The sequence below is a fragment of the Panthera onca genome, chromosome A1, assembly GCF_046562875.1.
Source record: "Panthera onca isolate mPanOnc1 chromosome A1, mPanOnc1 haplotype 2, whole genome shotgun sequence".
Classification (NCBI taxonomy): Eukaryota; Metazoa; Chordata; class Mammalia; order Carnivora; family Felidae; genus Panthera; species Panthera onca.
This window is the reverse complement of record NC_138339.1, coordinates 35504010-35523379: the sequence shown is the minus strand read 5'-3', so window position 1 is coordinate 35523379 and position 19370 is coordinate 35504010. Positions and strand designations below refer to the sequence as shown.

General features: G+C 36.7%; 1 long non-coding RNA gene across 4 annotated transcripts in view; it reads right to left on the bottom strand.

Moving 5' to 3' along the window:
- LOC132680791 (uncharacterized) overlaps positions 1 to 19370 on the bottom strand; it is a 490013-nt gene that overhangs the window by 412409 nt on the left and 58234 nt on the right. For 3 of the 4 annotated variants that reach the window (XR_013555042.2, XR_013555044.1, XR_013555045.1), the window contains exon 2: positions 11622 to 11740. This is a non-coding gene — a long non-coding RNA (uncharacterized LOC132680791). Of the gene's footprint in view, positions 1 to 11621; positions 11741 to 16443; positions 16503 to 19370 lie in introns of all 4 variants that reach the window. The other variant, XR_013555043.2, reaches the window with a different exon arrangement.

The following is a 19370-nucleotide window of genomic DNA, read 5'->3' as shown; positions in this document are numbered from 1 at the left end:
ATGAAGCATCCAACTTCAGCTCAGGTCACAATCTCTCAGTTTGTGAGTTAGAGCCCCATATTGGGCTCTCTGCGGTCAGCACGGAGCCCACTACAGATCCTCTGTCTCCCTCTCTCTCTCTCTGCCCCTCCCCTGTTCTCTCTCTCTCTCTCTCTCTCAAAAATAGACATTAAAAAAATAGGGAATTAATGTTGAATTCACCAAATATCTCCCTTCTTAAAATTCTCTCCTCCTTTGGTTACTCTGACCTGATTCGCTATTTCTTATTTCTTAATCCATTCTTTCTCACTTATTTGCTTGATTTTTATTCTCCATTTTCCTTCACATAATTATTAGTGTGACCATTTGCTAATCAGTTTCTGTATCTAAACATATTCTCAACTCACTACTGAACTCTGCATGAGAAAACATAGGTACTTCAAAGTGTGTCACAAAATGAAGCTTTCATTTTTCTCTATAAACTACTTATTCTTATGTTTCCGGAATCTGCTAACACCAAGAATTCACCTTTTCTGTAGCTCCATTAAGGACAAAACCACATACCCAATGGCTGGAAATGTCAGCATAATCTTCCTCCTCCTCTGTATCCAATAAATCAAATTTCACTTAGAAATGTGGTCTGAATATGCCTTTCCTAACATCTTTGGGTTCAAAATCTCATTGTCTCTGCTTCAGGTTGTATTGCAGTCATGTCTTAAGAGCTCTCTCCCTTTATCTTCTCTGCACATCACTCTCACCTACTCAACGTGTATCTCATACCAGAGTTATCGTTTCCACCTGCAAAACTGATCCTGTCTTTTCCTTATCCAAAAGCTTTCTTGGCTTGCTATCAGTATCAGGATAAAATGCAAGCTTATCCACTACCTATAAAAGGCCCTGAAGAATTTGAATCTTACCTTAGTTGACAATAGCTCTCCTTGGTCTCAGTCTACAGCCACTGCCCCACACTCATGCACATTCCATTTCACATTTCAGTAATGTGTCTCTCTCCCTTTTTGCTTGTATGGAAACCCCCCATTGCTCCTTCAAGACTCTGTTCAGAAATCAACTCCTCTCTGAAGTCTTTATGAGCCTCTGGGGTATAGTCTTTCCAAAATTCTTTTTCCTAATTACTTGATTTTATTACAATCACTGGTTTACATATTTCACTTCTTCATTAGACCATGAGTTCCAAGAGGCTGAGGCCATGTCTGATGCTTTTCTGTATCTCTGGGACATGGCAAATTTTAAGTTCTCGATAAGTATCCAATGACTGAATATGCCTGATGCTTGGGTCTTAAAAGATTTGTGACCTATTTCATTAAGAAAGGGTGCTGGATTTTGTCAAAGGCCTTTTCTGCATCGATTGACAGGATCATATGGTTCTTATCTTTTCTTTTATTAATGTGATGTATCACGTTGATTGATTTGCGAATGTTGAACCAGCCCTGCATCCCAGGAATGAATCCCACTTGATCATGGTGAATAATTCTTTTTATATGCTGTTGAATTGGATTTGCTAGTATCTTATTGAGAATTTTTGCATCCATATTCATCAGGGATATTGGCCTGTAGTTCTCTTTTTTTACTGGGTCTCTGTCTGGTTTAGGAACCAAAGGAATACTGGCTTCATAGAATGAGTCTGGAAGTTTTCCTTCCCTTTCTATTTCTTGGAATAGCTTGAGAAGGATAGGTATTATCTCTGCTTTAAACGTCTGGTAGAACTCCCCTGGGAAGCCATCTGGTCCTGGACTCTTATTTGTTGGGAGATTTTTGATAACCAATTCAATTTCTTCGCTGGTTATGGATCTGTTCAAGCTTTCTATTTCCTTCTGATTGAGTTTTGGAAGAGTGTGGGTGTTTAGGAATTTGTCCATTTCTTCCAGGTTGTCCAATTTGTTGGCATATAATTTTTCATAGTATTCCCTGATAATTGTTTGTATCTCTGAGGGATTGGTTGTAATCATTCCATTTTCATTCATGATTTTATCTATTTGGGTCATCTCCCTTTTCTTTTTGAGAAGCCCGGCTAGAGGTTTGTCAATTTTGTTTATTTTTTCAAAAAACCAACTCTTGGTTTTGTTGATCTGCTCTACAGCTTTTTTAGATTCTATATTGTTTATTTCTGCTCTGATCTTTATTATTTCTCTTCTTCTGCTGGGTTTAGGCTGCCTTTGCTGTTCTGCTTCTATTTCCTTTAGGTGTGCTGTTAGATTTTGTATTTGGGATTTTTCTTGTTTCTTGAGATAGGCCTGGATTGCAATGTATTTTCCTCTCAGGACTGCCTTCGCTGCATCCCAAAGCGTTTGGATTATTGTATTTTCATTTTCGTTTGTTTCCATATATTTTAATTTCTTCTCTAATTGCCTGGTTGACCCACTCATTCGTTAGTAGGGTGTTCTTTAACCTCCATGCTTTTGGAGGTTTTCCAGACTTTTTCCTGTGGTTGATTTCAAGCTTCATAGCATTGTGGTCTGAAAGTATGCATGGTATAATTTCAATTCTTGTATACTTATGAAGGGCTGTTTTGTGACCCAGTATATGATCTATCTTGGAGAATGTTCCATGTGCACTCGAGAAGAAAGTATATTCTGTTGCTTTGGGATGCAGAGTTCTAAATATATCTGTCAAGTCCATCTGATCCAATGTGTCATTCAGGGCCCTTGTTTCTTTATTGACCATATGTCTAGATGATCTATCCATTTCTGTAAGTGGGGTGTTAAAGTCCCCTGCAATGACCACATTCTTATCAATAAGGTTGCTTATGTTTATGAGTAATTGTTTTATATATTTGGGGGCTCCGGTATTCGGAGCATAGACATTTATAACTGTTAGCTCTTCCTGGTGGATAGACCCTGTAATTATTATATAATGCCCTTCTTCATCTCTTGTTACAGCCTTTAATTTAAAGTCTAGTTTGTGTGACCTATTTCAAACATTAACTTGGGCCAATAATGGGGCACCTGGGTGGCTCAGTCAGTTAAGTGTCCGACTTCGGCTTAGGTCATGATCTCACGGTTTGGGGGTTCAGGCCCCGCATCAGGTTCTGTGCTGACAGCTGGGAGCTTGGAGCTGGCTTTGGATTCTGTGTCTTCCTGTCTCCCTGCTCCTACCCCATTCATGCTCCGTCTTTGTCTCTCAAAAATAAATAAACATTAAAAAAAAATTAATAATAAATTTATCCAATAACGTGGATAGAAGGACAATTGTTGAAGATTCAGAAAGACTGCAGTTTTCAGACCAAGGACGATCACTTAAGGTCGGAGGACTTTTGCTAAGTCACAGAATAACGAGAATTATTTAGTCAATTCCATCCCTAACTGCCCTGAACCTTACAATTTTTATTTATATAACAAACATAATAACATTCTTCACATGTATTAGAATTGTTCTGACAATAAAATGAGGCTGTGTGTAAGAAATCCTCTTTAACTTGGAAAAGCCACAGCACCTGAGTGGCTCAGTCAGTTAAGCATCTGACTCTTGATTTCTGCTCAGGTCGTGATCTCATCATAGTGAGATCAAGCCCCACATTGGGGTCTGTGCTGACAGCGCTGAAGGAGCCTGCTTGGGGATTCTTTCTCTCCCTCTCCTTCTGCTCCTTGCCCATGCTCTCTCTCTCTCTCTCTCTCTCAAAAAGAAAAAAATTGGAAGGGCTATATAGATATGAATCATTTTTATTAATTCATACTTAATCATATAAGTCAATCTTTTATGTTTAAAAATTCTTTAACTCAAGTCTTTTATATAAAAGTATTACTGGCCCTTACGTGTTGGTACTCCCTTAGCTCACAGCCTAATAAATAAGAAATAATCACATATTCACATGAAATTTTGAAAATGAGTAACCTCAATTTCAGTTTAATCAAATCATAATTCACTGGAAACGAGACTAACTGCATTCTAGAACCTTTCCATAGAACATAAACTTCCTGGTGCCAAATCATTCAAAAATTAAAAACAAAATAATTTACTATTGGTCTGGGATATACAGCCAAGGTAATAAGACAGTAGACACATATGAGGTGTAAATATTGAAATAAAAGATAAGTTTTTTTTTTTAATTTTAACATTTATTCATTATTTTGATAGAGACAGAGTGTGAGCGGGGGAGGGGTAGAGAGAGAGGAAGACACAGAACCTGAAGCAGGCTCCAAGCTGTCAGCACAGAGCCAGACGCAGGGCTCAAACTCACGCACCGTGAGATCATGACCTGAGCCGAAGTCGGACGCTCTGTCAGCACAGAGCCAGACGCAGGGCTCAAACTCACGCACCGTGAGATCATGACCTGAGCCGAAGTCGGACGCTTAACCGACTGAGCCACCCAGGCGCCCCAAAAGATAAGTTTTTATAATTATCTGAAATTGATATGTTTGTATGTCTAGAAAGGCCAAGAAAATCTGCTCGAAATCTATTATAATTAAGAAGAAAAATCAACAAAGTGGCTGGATATAAGATTAAATTCCTGAAAAAGAATACAAAAATTATTTATCAGTAATGACAACAGGTAATATATGGGAATGACTCACTTTATACTTTAAATCAAACATAAAATACTTAGAAATTGTCTACTTAGAGGACCCCAGCGTGGCTCAGTTAAGTGTCTTAACTCTTGACTTCTGTTCAGGTCATGATCTCACAGTTCATGAGTTTGAGCCCCACATCTGGCTCTACGCTGACAGCATAGAGCCTGCCTGGGATTCTCTGTCTCCCTCTCTCCCTGCCCCTCCCCCGTGCTCACTTGGTCACTCTCTCTCTCACTCTCTCTCTCTCTCTCCCCCCCCAAAAGAAATTAAACAAACATTTTTTAAAGAAAAGAAATTGCTTACTTAGAAATAAGAAAAAGCAAATAATTCCACAAAATTTTCAAGTAGAAATATGTGTTATGTTCTTAGAGCAATGAAGGAAAGAGTACCTTTTTAAAATAAAGTTATAACAATCTATTCCAAACAAAATATCAGTGGGATTTTTTGAAGTGTTGGGGAGAAGCAGAACTTGACAAAATAATTCTAAAATTCTTCTGAAAGAACACTGAACAAGACTAACCATGAATCTTTTATTTTAAAAAGAAAGTTTAAAGGAACTTGTCTTAGTAGGTATTGAAATCTTTTATTTTAAAAAGAAATTTTAAAGAAACATATTATAAAGCTACAGTTTATAAAGTGGTACTTCCATAAGAATGAACCTATTTTAGTTGAGAGCAGTAAAAAGAAGAATTACACAGATAATTACTTAAGAAGTATGTATTCTCTGTAAAACTTTCATCAACTTCCACAAGCAAATTTTTCTCATCTTTTTCTGTGTTCTGTAATTTTCTATTTGGTTGACTCAGAAAATTATCAGCATTCAATCATTTCACCACCTAAAAGGTGGGGGCAGGGGCTCCTGGGTGGCTCAGTCAGTTAAGCGTCGGATTTTGGCTCAGGTCATGATCTCGCGGTTTGTGAGTTCGAGTCCCATGTCAGGCTCTGTGCTGACAGTTCAGAGCCTGGAGCCTGCTTCAGATTCTGTGTCTCCCCCTCTCTCTGCCCCTCCCCTGCTCATACTCTGTCTCTCTCTGTCTCTCAATAATAAAAGAATGTTAAAAAAAAATTTTTTTTAAAGGGGGGGGCAAATTTATGTATCTCTTATAGCCCTTCATGCTTGGGTACTACAATTAGTATTTTATAGATCTATCTCAGACTATGATTTTCTTAAAATCAGAAAACTTTTTTTTAATCTATCCAAGCATCTCTACCACCTAAGTAGCACCTACCCCATTATAAAAGCATAAAAAATTAATTAAGTAAATACTTTTCTAAATATTAAAAATTGTGTGACTCTAGCAAATATGAGCACACCATTTCTTAATACATACAAACATCTTCTAGAAATCAAGATTGACACTGACCCAAATCTCTCTTGAACATAGATTAAATATCTGATAGAAATAAGATGGTGGTAAGAAAGCAGGGAAACCAAATGAACAAGAAAGATCATAGATTAGAACTAAGCTTTTCATCTATAACTAAATATCAACATGTCCAGAAACCAGTGCCTTTCTCTTGTATCTCACAGGATATAGATTTGATCTGTAAACCTCAGATTTTCAACTATAATGTAGGCTTACTATTAAAGATATGAGGAGTTATTAGCAAAATCTATAATTAATTTGGATGTTTTTAAAATGTGGATCATCACTATTGCTCTTTTGTTTGGAAAAACATAAACCCCATGACCATGCCTATTTAAAAAAGGAATGTAAACCTCAAAAACCTAACTGTACTTAAGCAATATTAAGGAAAGGAATTTAGACTTAACAAACATGAAGATAATAAAACCTAATTTTATAGAGCTATGCTTGGCCTTAAGTCTTATTACGTCAAAGAAAATGAAAAACTAATAAGATATTTCAGTAAACTACATGATTATACACAAACATTTTGGCAAGAAACAGTTGTATATGTTTGGTTAGGCAATACCAACCCAATAGCAAAATGGCATCCCGATGGCTACCACGCTGAATTAAATATTTTTCAAGTCTTTAAAATAAAAAAAAAAACCTCTCTTACATTTAATAAAAGTTCCCTTGACCAGATTCTCATTTGCCTTCATATACACAATCAAAGCAATAAGCTAAAATGTGTTACAAAAACATGAGTGAAGGAGTTTAAGGGGCTTATCATAAAACAAACTGTCACTGACAGTGGTTACTTATTCCTTTGATAAGAGGAACCTAAACCATTTCCTTCACACGTAAAGTTGGTGGTGATTTGATAATTATCAGAATAAAATTAACAGAAAATTACAAATTGTACCAAATGAATTAGTTTGTTGAAGATACTTCCGGAAAGGAAGCTGAATTTTAGAGCCCACACTTGGATCATAGATTCCCACAAATATATTTGGATACTGGCTTCCTATAACAAAATATAAACCTCTTTTTATCTTTAATCAAAATTGTTTCATTTTTTTTAAGTAAAGGATCTTAAAAGAGTTTCTAAAGGATTCCCACCTGAAATGCGTGATCTCTGTGAAGGCATCTATAAAGAATCTGTCACTAAAATGAAATGCCAACATACAGAAGACACCTTACTACCTGAATACCATCTTTCTGGCTGTTCCCACTATTCTGTGAAGTTAGTTATAGGCTCCTAATAAGAGAAGACTCTCTCCGACACTGGGCTATAAAGCTTCACGAAGCCACTAGCTACAACCCCAAAACTTTCGGTTGGAAATGGCTCTATTTCAGGTGCCTGGATGGCTCAGACAGTTAAGCGTGTGACTCCTGATCTCAGCCCAGGTCTTGATCTCAAGTTGTAAGTTCAAGCCCCACCGTGGAGCCTACTGAAAAAAAAAGAAAAAGAAAAAAGAAGATAAAGAAAGAAAGTGCTGGTTTTCTTTATCTTTATATTGTATTCAACCCAAGGCAGAAGACATGAGGGTGTTTGATGAGGTCTTCAGGGTGACAAGGAGCAAATTTAAGCTGTGAAATGTTTTTTGTCTTCTGTAGTTCAATTTTATAAATATTTTTTAAAAGAAATGTTAAAACAATAGCCAATATTATGTCTCCATTTTACCTAATTTATCTTTTTTGTATAATGTAGCTATGTAATGATATTTGTGGTATAAATGATACATTCTACAATAAGTGCCATATTTTCATGTAAAAAGTTTCCTATTCTTTCTGTGAGTCTTTGGAGACCTTGAACGAGACAAATTCTAATTTAGTCTTACTCTGTAATCATGTTGCTGTTAAAAGTTCTTTTCAGAGTCGAAAGTCAACCTTATAACCCCAAACTCTATATCCCTCTCTTTATTTTAACTAACATTCTGATGCCCACCATACTTAACGTTTTCTGAAAGGTAAAAGGGAGTCATTGGAGAGGAAATTTTTAAGATTAACAACCCTCAAACCCTAGTCCTTGAGCCTACATGTATGAAAGAATACTGTTGCCAATTTGACACCAGTCACAAGAGACTTTGAAAATTAATTCAAAAACAGTTTGCACGTGTTGTCAAATCCCTAAATAATATTGCCCTGATCCAAGTGAGCCATTGTGGAGGAATCAGAACTCTCCCATAACAAGCAAATGTGTGGAATGAGCTACACCGATTGGAGCAAAAATCTGACATCCGGACATATTTCCCCGTGCCTTACGTAAAAAGACAGTTCACGTGTTCTGAAAATCCAAATACTATTTCCTGCAAATACTTTCCCTCAGCAGATTGGCCACGGAGGGTGAGCAGCCAAAGACCATCTCTATCACTCATGGTACATGACAAAAGTCACACTGTTGATGCTTCACATCCACAGTCTAAAAATGTACGGAGAGTCACTAGAAGGGCTACCTGAAGCTTAGAGACCAGTGATATTTCTGCTTCTCCACTGTCTGGAAGATAGCAGTGGTTTACGTACTATCTACCCATACTTAAAACTCAGATCATTTTTTTAGCATCTGCTTATTGAACATCCTCATTTCTTTCCCAAACTACTCCTAGAACAGAGCCATGAAAGTGATTTTTGTCATCAGCCATATGCTAGGTTTGTTTCTGCCAACAAACATACAATTTTTCAGAAAGTTATCTCATCACTCCACAGAAAAGTGGAGAAGAAGAATAAGCAAAACCTCACTAAAATATCTGGCAAGCCTATAATGGTCAACCTGCAGCCCTCTCCTATGATCCTTGCATGATCAGTGAAAAGTAATGCAGTCAGTAAGACCAAGGAAAGAAAAATCATTCCCTGGCTTTGAAATTCAGATAAGGTGGTTTTATGGTTTTAATTACATTGTAGTAACTACATAGAAGTAAATATACTCTTCCTGTTTTAAGTTAGGTGAACATCTGTCGTAAATAACTCCAATGCTCTTCCTTTTGTAAACTAATTACACAATAGGCCCTATAAATTCATGGAGTGTTAGGATGCAGAATTTAATTATGCAATTCACTTAACCAAAGTTTAACCAAAGTTTTGCTCTTCGGTGCAGTTCACAATCCTCCATTTTCACAAGATGTAAGAGGAACACATTACATAATGCCCATGTGTATTTCAAGTTAGAAAGAATAAAGGAAATCTGTGACTACTTTTCCACCTTTCTTTTCTTTTACCTAAACAAAATGAACTAATGTCATAATGTCATTTATTCTGAAAAGAAGCTAAAGTAATCACTCTTAATTTTAAAATATGAGTACATTATTTTTAAGTAACTTAACCTGTAAGTTATGTGCTTTTCTGAGTTCTGTGGGAAAGATAGGCAAGAATTCCTTTATTTATTCATTCATTATTCATAAATCAGTACTTGCTGATCATCTAACATATCCCAGAGAGTAGATTATGTGTGCTAAAACTATAAAGACAGAAATTATCATTATGTTGGGAAAATAATAAAACTTATTGGAATATATTCCATAGAAGATGTATGTACAAAATATTCTGGGATCTCAAAGAAGCTACTCCTAGGAAGGGTCAGGTACCTTCTAAATCTTCTAAAAGATAACATATGTGGTACATCTTTGTGTTGACTACAAGGAACAGAGACTCAGCATGCATTGCCCAAAGGACTTATTTTGTGTGGATGCACGTTAACTAGAATTAGAATTAGAAAATCCCACGGATCCAAAAGTCCCCAGGTATCAACTACCTTCACTGTTCTTTTCTAAGAGACTCATAGTCTGAAGACTTTTTGCTTTGTCTTCCTGCTCCATGGCCCTCTCCATACTGACAGTTCTCTCAGTACAGGTTAATCATTTAGTACTGATGGTTAGTCCTATCCATATTTTCTAGATCAGATCCTAGAGGATATGCCAGAGTATTAGACAAAACCCTTGACACATGTCTATTTCATAGCCAACAGCTAATCTTAAGATGGACTGTTCAGGGGGTTATTTCATCCCTGATTCAGTCACTAGCATCTCCTACACAAGAACTATTCACATTGTGTTCCTGAGTAAAGCACTAAGGAGCAAGGCTATTTTTCCAGAAGGGCAAACTTAAGGTGGTAGACATTGAGGCCTGTATAGTTCTAAAGTAGGAACAGGAGTTTGCCATGTAGATAAGGTTACAAATGTCATGTCTACACAACACTGTCTATACAAAGATACAACAATAACAATGATGATAATAATTATCATTTCTGTAAACTCTACTGTGCTCCAGTTACTGTGATAAGTATTTTACATATATCAAGCCTGACACTCAAAACAATTATGTGAGTCATGGCTATCTATTATTCCCATTGAATCGAGGATAAAACGGAAGTTCAGAAAGGTAGATAAATTGCTCAAGGCCAAATAGTTCATAATTGTCAAATCCAGAATTCAGATCTAGGCATATCTGACCCCCAAAATCTGTGCCTTTCCACTGCTCCCTGCTCATTCATTAAAACCTTGAAAAGAATCTGGTACAATTCTGTGATTGCAGACTTGACTTTGATGAGAGTAACAGAAAGTTAAACTGGAATAATAGAAGTGACCCACTTTTTGAATATTTTTGGTGATTATACTAATAGTTTACATTTGACCATTAAAAGATTCTCCCTAGAAAGTGACAAACAGCAGTATGGACAGAGACTCACAATAGACTTAAGAGGTAGGTGAATTAAAGTCCCAGTAGGCTACTTAATGTCTGAAGTAAAGCAGCTGCCATGAAACAAACAACTGAGGAGGGAAAAGATTTGGAGATTTTGGAAGTAAAGGGAAGGTAATGGAAGGCAAACAGTGAGGGGCAAGGAGAGGAAGAGAAGCAAATGGAAGAACTTAAGAACGATTAGTGAGTATTGTGGAACCCAGGAGAGGACATGTTTCAAGACAGTGGGAGTGGTCAAGAGTGTTAAAGGATGTAGAGTTGTCCATCGGAATAAGGACCTAAATGCAAAGCTGGAAACAAACAAATAATCCATTCCCCATTGCATTGATTAGAAAATATTAAGTAAAGAAACCACTAAAAGTATTTGTAATTACCTCTCCATTATAGTATTCAGGTAAATTTCTCTCTCAAAGCCAAGGTTATTTGTGTATCAACTACTGATTTTTCAATGATGGAACTCTTCCTCCAGAGCAGAGCCATGGGTTATGCTACTGGAGGAAAGCCCCATACAGGGAGTATATTAAGACGCTACTCCAAGATACTAACATATCCTAATGCAGGTTGAATATCATCCAGGGCCAAACTTCACATATGTTCTCTCCAAAAAGTTATTATATGTTAACTCCTCAAAAATTACTAATCAACAAAATCTGCCTTCTGATCCTAAAAGCTTCCAGAATATTGTCCAAATAATGGAATACATGGGATGGCTAAGAAACTGCTATTGCTATTTTATTGATTAAAAAGACAAATGTCTATTTCGGTGTATTACTTGTTACTCTCCTCACATAGACTAAAGCCACATGATATTTTTAAGTTTCAAACCCTTTATTACATACATATACTTCCACATGGGGTATTGGGAGGGTAAAGGGGGATTGAGGTAGCTATCAGTGCTGCTCGCCAAACATCTATGGTTCTCCCTCCAGAAACATGACAGGATTGCAATTTTCTGCTCCCCTGTAGTTCTGTGTGACCACTTGACTTACTTGAGCAAATGAAAAGCAACAAAGGCCAATCTGCTGTCGAGTAAAAGAAAAACAAAACCGAACAAAACACCTAGCACCTTACTCACCATGCTCTTGCTTTCCTCTGCCAGAGAAACTGGTGAGCTTCCAGACAGTGCTGTCCTCTCAGCCTGGAATCCAAGTGAGAATAATATGGACCAGAATCTCCAGCCAACCCATGATGCACCTGTAGCATAAGAGAAAAATAATTTCTGTTGTTTAAAGCTACTGAGGTGTGGGTGTGCGTTTGCTACTACAGAATAGTCTAGTTTACCTGAATAGATATAGTGTGCATAGTTTGGGCTGCGGTGAGGGAGATGCAGTAAGGAGAAAGAAAGGTTTAACTGAACTCACAAGTAGTGCTGCCTTTATTCTATTCATGAAAGGTGGATCCAGAATGAATAGCCAATAGGGGGTAGGGAAGGAAACACACACAGGGTAGACCAGTATAAGAGGCTGAGGCAAGGACAGCTTGAATCATCCTCCTTCAGTAGCCTCCATAACACCCGAATACTACCTGTATTGGAGAAAACTAACCCACCATACGATTTCTGATAAACTACAAAGGAACAAGAACCAAATTCCACATCTTGCTTGAAGGTGACACATGGTAACATCATGGAGAAGTAGCTGCCCTTGCAGACGTTTATGGTGTGGGTCTGGTAATACCCGGGATTGCTTAGAGCCTCTAAGTTTTCCAACTTCAACTGATTTCATCGGCTAATAAGGATAAATTTTACTCTGTGGCCTCAAAATTGACAAGAATAGTTTCACCCAAAGGCAACACTTTCACACCACATGGTTAAAAATATATTGGTTCAATAATTTAATTTTTTTAACATTTATTTATTTTTGAGAGACAGAGAGAGACAGTGCTTGAGCTGGGAAGGGGCAGAGAGAAAAGGAGACATAGAATCCGAAGCAGGCTCCAGGTTCTGAGCTGTCAGCACAGAGCCTGATGCAGGGCTTGAACCCATGAACCATGAGATCATGACCTGAGTCGAAGTTGGATGTTTAATGGACTCAGCCACCCAGGTGCCCCTGGTTCAAGAGTTTCTTAGGTACATATGGGTACATGCATTTTATAAATTTTGAAGGCTAGTTTTTAAAACTTTGAAGAAATGGTGAATTTAGGAAATTTTATCTTAAAGTTAATACATTTAATCTTAAAGAGTAATAAAAGTGTCCAATAATAAATACTAACACATAGGATAAATACACATATTACACAATATTTTAAAGGACTCCAATCATTTATATGTACAAAAACTTATGCCAACAAAATATATGCCTCCGGCAGTAGGTATACAATTTTTTTTTTGTTTTCTTATTCCTCACCTATTTCCTGAACATAAACTGGCTGTGAAAAAAATCAGCTTTCCTTAAGGAGGGAAATCGTATAAATGGACTATCCATGGTATTTTAATAAAAGGAAGCTATTTACTCTTTTGGAATACTTGAATGCAAGATTGTACCAGATATATTGCTGGTACCAAGGGGTTAGAAAATGTAGTATGTGAAGGGTTTAAAAGCTAATTTACAATTCATTCAAGAGCACCTACTAAGTTTTAGAAGCAAGGGTTCTCTGTTCACTTAGAAGATTCCTAAGTGATCTATGTTGTGTCATCAACCACTTCTGTTAATCCTATAGCATATTGGAGGGGATGTACCATGTCCAAATAGTGAAAGATTTGGTTCATATTTGACAGAATTATCCATAATTACCTTAAACCCCCCATGTACCATATAAAGGAAATTTGCCTCATGTGGAGTTGTTTCCTACATTGAACCTCGAGGCTAAAAAGCCACTGGAACAAAAATGGTTTCCCCCAGAATTTATAGTCCTAATTCTTCTAATCTTTCCTTTCCCTTTTCTGGCCCCCAACCTCCAACTCCAACCTGTACCTCTAACCTTGACATGATTTTATTTGAAACGGGGATAGGAATAAAGTGCTTTATAGTGCCAAAGGAATTAATGAGTCCTGAAGTGAAGAGCCAAAAGGACATTTTTCTACTGCTACAGAAATGTATATAAGTACCATCCATATTGACTTAATCTACATTTCATTAATATATGCATATTATTATTCAATTGATATGTATGAATATAAAGAAATATATTAAATACTATATTATTTAATAAATATGTAGCATATTAATTATATTAAACAGATGTTTAACATTAAAATGTAATATTTAAGCACAATAGATCATAACTAATCCAAAAGAATGTTTGGTATATGGTAGGCATTCAATAAATATTGGTCAGGTATGTAGCTGGGTTAAGAAGCTTTGAACCTATGAACTAATTCCTATCTATGAAAAGGTGAGCTTTTGATTTCAAATATCTGTAGGTGTTTAAAAGAGAAAACTATTATTGCCTTCGAGCCATTATGAAAGCAATATGATAGCCAACATGGAAGTTTCATTTTAAAGGATCTGAGTACAGACACTCTGGGAGACAGAGATCTGGGTGGGAAAGTATGTGATTTGACAAGATTTGAAGTATTTAAGCTGGGTGTGGCATCAACTTGCAAAAAGAAATCTTCCACTATTCTGAAAGGTGAGCTCTAAACTAGTGTCCATTGAATAAATTATTATTGTAACTTGTAGATCAATCCCAATCTAAGAATGAAAATATGAAAGCAACATCTTTGGTGCCATTCACATAATGAATAACCACTCATGTGAGATTACAAATGCTTTAGCTACTGGGAGGTGCTGCATAGTCTGTATTGAAATTCATCATTTCCAAAATTAGATGTAAGTCTCACTGATACACATATCATCACATTGTACACCTTAAACTTACAGACTGTCATCTGTCAATTATATCTCAATACAACTAGGAAAATAAGAAAGGGGAATGTCTCACTTAACTAAACAGAATCTTCAATTTGCCACATTTTTTTCTCTCCTCACTTAGGTCATAGAGACATCCAGAAAGAAAATAAGCTGGTATCTGATTGGGCTTTTTGTTTTGCTTTGGTTTGGGGGCTTTTTACACATAACTTCCCCTGTATGTCCTGAAGTCAATGCAGTTTTGCATCAAGCATTTATGACTTCCACATCCACAGTATCACAATATACAATGATACCTGAAATTTGCAGCAATGATCCTGGATTTGGTACGGTTGAGAAAAATTTGGTTCAAGGTCATTGTGCTCTATTCAGTAAGGCCAAAAAAAATTGATTAAAAAAAAATTTAACGTTTATTTAGTTTTGAGAGACAGAGTGACAGCAAATGAGTAAGGGAGGGGCAGAGAGAGAGAAGGAGACACAGAATCTGAAGCAGGCTCCAGGCTCTGAGCTGTCAGCACAGAGGCTAACGTGGGGCTCGAATCCACGAACCGTGAGATCATGAACTGAGCCGAAGTTGGACGCTTAACCAACTGAGCCACCCAGGCACCCCCCCTCAAAAATAGATTTTTATATCTTAAGATTTACAGCAATAAATGCTTTAAAAAATCTTTCTTTAATCAGAAAATTACCAAGATATCTAATAACCAAGATATCTAATTTCCTAGCCATTCTGATTAGTTGAGTCTATGTGCAACAACTCAAATCTTTGCATCCAAGTTTAACTCTTCCTGGTGTTTTCTTTCCAAAATGCCATATGCCACCACTTAATTGTCTAACCAGAACAGCTTTTAGGTTTTTTTCTTGAAAGCAGTACTGAGTTAACAGAGACCACAGCAAATGCTCTTGGACCGTGTTTCAAAAAAATCTCTCAAAATCATAAAATCATCATTGGTCTCAAAATCAAAATTATATCATCATCAAGAAATGATATGAACATTTTTGCAATGAATTTTTTTAAGAAAAGCTAATTTTCTAGGATTAAGAGAGAAGATGCCATCAATAAATATTTTGCTTTTATAATTACATTTAATTTTTTAGTGAACTTCACAGTAAACAGTTTTCGTTTTGCAATCACATTCTGAAACAGCCACAATTGTACAGAATATAAAAAACAATAGCTTTAGTATTAATTATCTAGTACTCCCAAAGTTAAACAGGTTGATACTTACAGAACCTGGCAATGAGTAATTTAAAATAAAAAATATATAAATAGAGGTGCCTGTGTAGCTCATTTGGTTAAGCATCAAACTCGACTTTGGCTCAGGTCACGGATCTCACAGTTCATGGCATCGAGTGCTGCATCAGGCTCTGTGCTGATAATGTGAAGACTACTTGGGATTCTCTCTCTCCCTCTCTCTCTGCCCCTCCCCTGCTGGGGTGCATGCTCTCTCTCAAAATAAATAAATAAACTTAAATATATATCTATTCACCTGGAAAAAAATTTCAAATGCATCATCAACACAGGAAATCCCGTGATTTGAGAGTGATTAATAAATTTCTGCATTGGGTGAGTCATGATTCAAGACATTAGACTACCCTTAAATAAAGAGGACAAATCCTACATCAAATGAATGTTTTCCCATTCAAAAACCTAAAAGTGATCCTGGATTCCTTTCCCTCTCCCCACATACCACAGACCTGATCATTTTAACCCCCTAAATAGCTCTCCGTTACCATCAACTTCTCTTTTTTTATCCACTTCCCTCCAACTCCCATCAACGTAGTTTGACTTACCTGATAACCACCTGTGCTCTGCTGAAATAAACAACTGGCTGGTTTACATAAACCAGCCCATCCAGAGGGAAGTGTAAATAAAAATGATAATTTGATGGCTATCTACTCCATGTTCAGTCCCTCATTTGCTTGAATTATTTTAATTGCTTGCTATTGCATTTATAAGGATAAACATTCCTAGCATTGCCTAGGGGGATGACTACTTCTGAGGCTTCATTCTCTTTTTCTTCCTCTCTATATTCTGGCCACACAAGTACATTTTAGCTCCCATTTATGTGTCATATGGACTCTCACATTAAGGACTTGGTGCATGCTGTACTCCCTACTGGAATTCTATTTCCACCTCTATTTATCTAAAAACAAAAATACTAGTGAGTTTCATTTATCAGCTCAATCATCATCTTCTCCACTTTCCTCACCTTTCGAACTAGGTCAAACCTTCTATTACATGCACTCAAAGCACCACACATCTGCCATTAATGGCACTCTTCACAGTTGCAATTATACATTTAACTTTATGGTTATCTTAATAGTGAGAGAGATATTAGCCAAATAAATTCCATTAGAGCAACAAGGGCCATATTTCACCACTGAGTCTTTGACTTATTACACAGGAGGTATTCAATTAGCATTTGTTGAAGAAGCGAAGAGTTAAGGAAAGTCTCCATCTCAACAAAGATTCCAGTGATGTTTCACCTGCTCAAAGACATTTTTGAAACTCTTCCTTTATAAGCAATTACAGAAGGAACATATTTATATGATTTCCTTGTTCATTTACCTGCCCCAACCGCCTAGAAAAAAATAACATTATGCTACTATTAAATCAGAAATACACACATACACATATATACGGTAATATCTATCAAAATTAAGATGCAACTGCTAAACCATAGAAGTTTTAATGTAAAAATATCACTCTCTAATGAATCTAAATAAGACTTCTTTTGCCAATAACTTTCTGTTTTGCTTAAATGGAAGGAGAAAAGGGATCAACTTTATTGAGTTGATACAAAGTGCCAGACATTGTGCCAGATTTCACATATTTTCTTACATTTAATTGTGCCAAGTAGGCAGAATTTTCACGGTTCTAGATGAATAAACCGACGCTCAGAGAGTTTAAGTATCTTGTTCAAAGTTATATGAACAGTAACTAACCAAATCGTTAAATAAAAATATATAATCTAAAGTTCTTACTCTGAAAAATTTCTCCCCAAAATGCAATCAATGCAACTCTGAAACAGTGAGGACTATGGGGCCAGTATTGTCACTTAGTTCTCAAAACATATATTACTTTTCCCTTGGATCACTTCATCTGAAAAAAGTACATTAAGCAATTACAACATACTTGGAGTCATAAAAACTATTTAGCAAATAGAAGAAGTAAGAATGGCCACCAAATTCTGGTTTGAGCAATATCCTCCCTGTGATCTCTATTCCTATTCATTAACATCTGGTTTAAATTCTGGCTTTGCAGTGAGTTGTAGTCAAAGTACATACAAATACATTTTAAATGAAAATCAGTGTCTTCACTATTCAAACGCTTCAACAGGGGAAAGTGTTTTCATGAGATCCAACAGAAGCAAATTGACTGAATTTTCTATTTTCATAAACTGTGGCACTTTTATATACATATATTCTTAGGGCTAGGCTGGATTTCAGGAAAACTGGCATTTTCTTACTGCTATTTTCTAAAAGTTTGTGGTAAAAACTAAAAATGGGTTATGTAAGAAAAATAGTAAATAACAAAATTATCTTAGACAGCTGAAAGCTTTAGCATATTTATTACTAAGTACATTTAATAATTCATGGAATAAGCCTTCAGAAAATAAGGTGGTAACTTAGATTTTATTAAAAGCAAAAGAATAAAGGTTTATTTAGAAATATATGGCAAATCTAGTCTTACACAATTTTAAAAAAATATCTAGAAAAAAGTTTTCTTTCTCTGATGCTTCTCAACACCAAAGGCAATATTCATCAATATTTTCACATTTTAAAGCATTTATACCACAGACCAAACACTAAGTCATGATTTTCAGTCAACAGAGAATTTTAACTTTGAGTTAAAGGATACATATTTTTCCTCATTCTTTTTTTTAAAACTAAATACGAGAACATAAACCATGAAAGATGCAAACTATAAGGTGTTCTTGTAAAGGGATTATAGTAGGAATAAACTGCAGACTTAGGCCTCTGTCATTTCAATAACTTTTTAGGGGACCACTGGTCAGGGGTGCTATGACATCCCTTCCAAAGTAAAAGACAAAACTGTTTCAACCTGCACCCCCTGCCATGAAGAAGGAAGCACAAGGTCTGGTAGTCCTCTGTTCTGGAGGCAACACATTCCACACTTAGAAATCCTGCTCCAGCCCGTATATGGGTGCTGTGGAAGGCCACTAGCTTTGAATAGGGCCTGTAGGAGGAAAGAGCTCTGCAGAAAGTCCAGACTGCAATGAAAGCGCCCTGCCCCTTAGACTATCCAGCAGACCCTGTGGTGCTGGAGGCATCAGCGTTGGGGGAAAAAAAATCAGTGTGGATTTTATGGCAAGCCCTAGTGAGAGAATCACAAAGCAAGTTCCTAGGGTTTTGGAGCAAGGCCATGACATCTGCAGTGGAGAGTTACACGCTGGTAGAAAAACAGCCTCTGGCATGCTACCGGGCCCTGGTAATGATGGAATGCTAGAACATATGGACACCAAGTGACCATGCATCTGGAACGGTCCTCTTGGACTTGCCCAGTGACAAAGTCAGGCAGGCCAAGCATAATCCATCATAACATGGAAATGATACATCCAGGACCAAGCACGGGCAGGCCAACAGGGCACAAGTAAGCTGCGGGAGCAGGCAGTCCAGACTCTCATATCACCCATCACAGCTACACCCATGCCTCTCTGTCTCAGTTCACAATGATGGACAATGAGAACTACTAATCAACTAAAGGCCCATGAAGAAGATCAAAGTGAATTACGGATTGATATGCCTGGTAATTAGGTGAAAACCAAAAATTTTTAGAAGCTGCATCGCAATCCCATTCAGGAGAGGTATTAAAAGACAGTGGCAAGGGGAAAATCCTCCAAAGGGCAAAGTTTTGGGTGGTAAACCTGGTTATCTACTTTATATGGAGTGGTATTATCCAATAAAAACATAATGTGAGCTACAAATAGAAGCCACCTATATACTTTTATATTTTCTAGTAGCCATGTTTAAAAAGTATTTCTTTAACC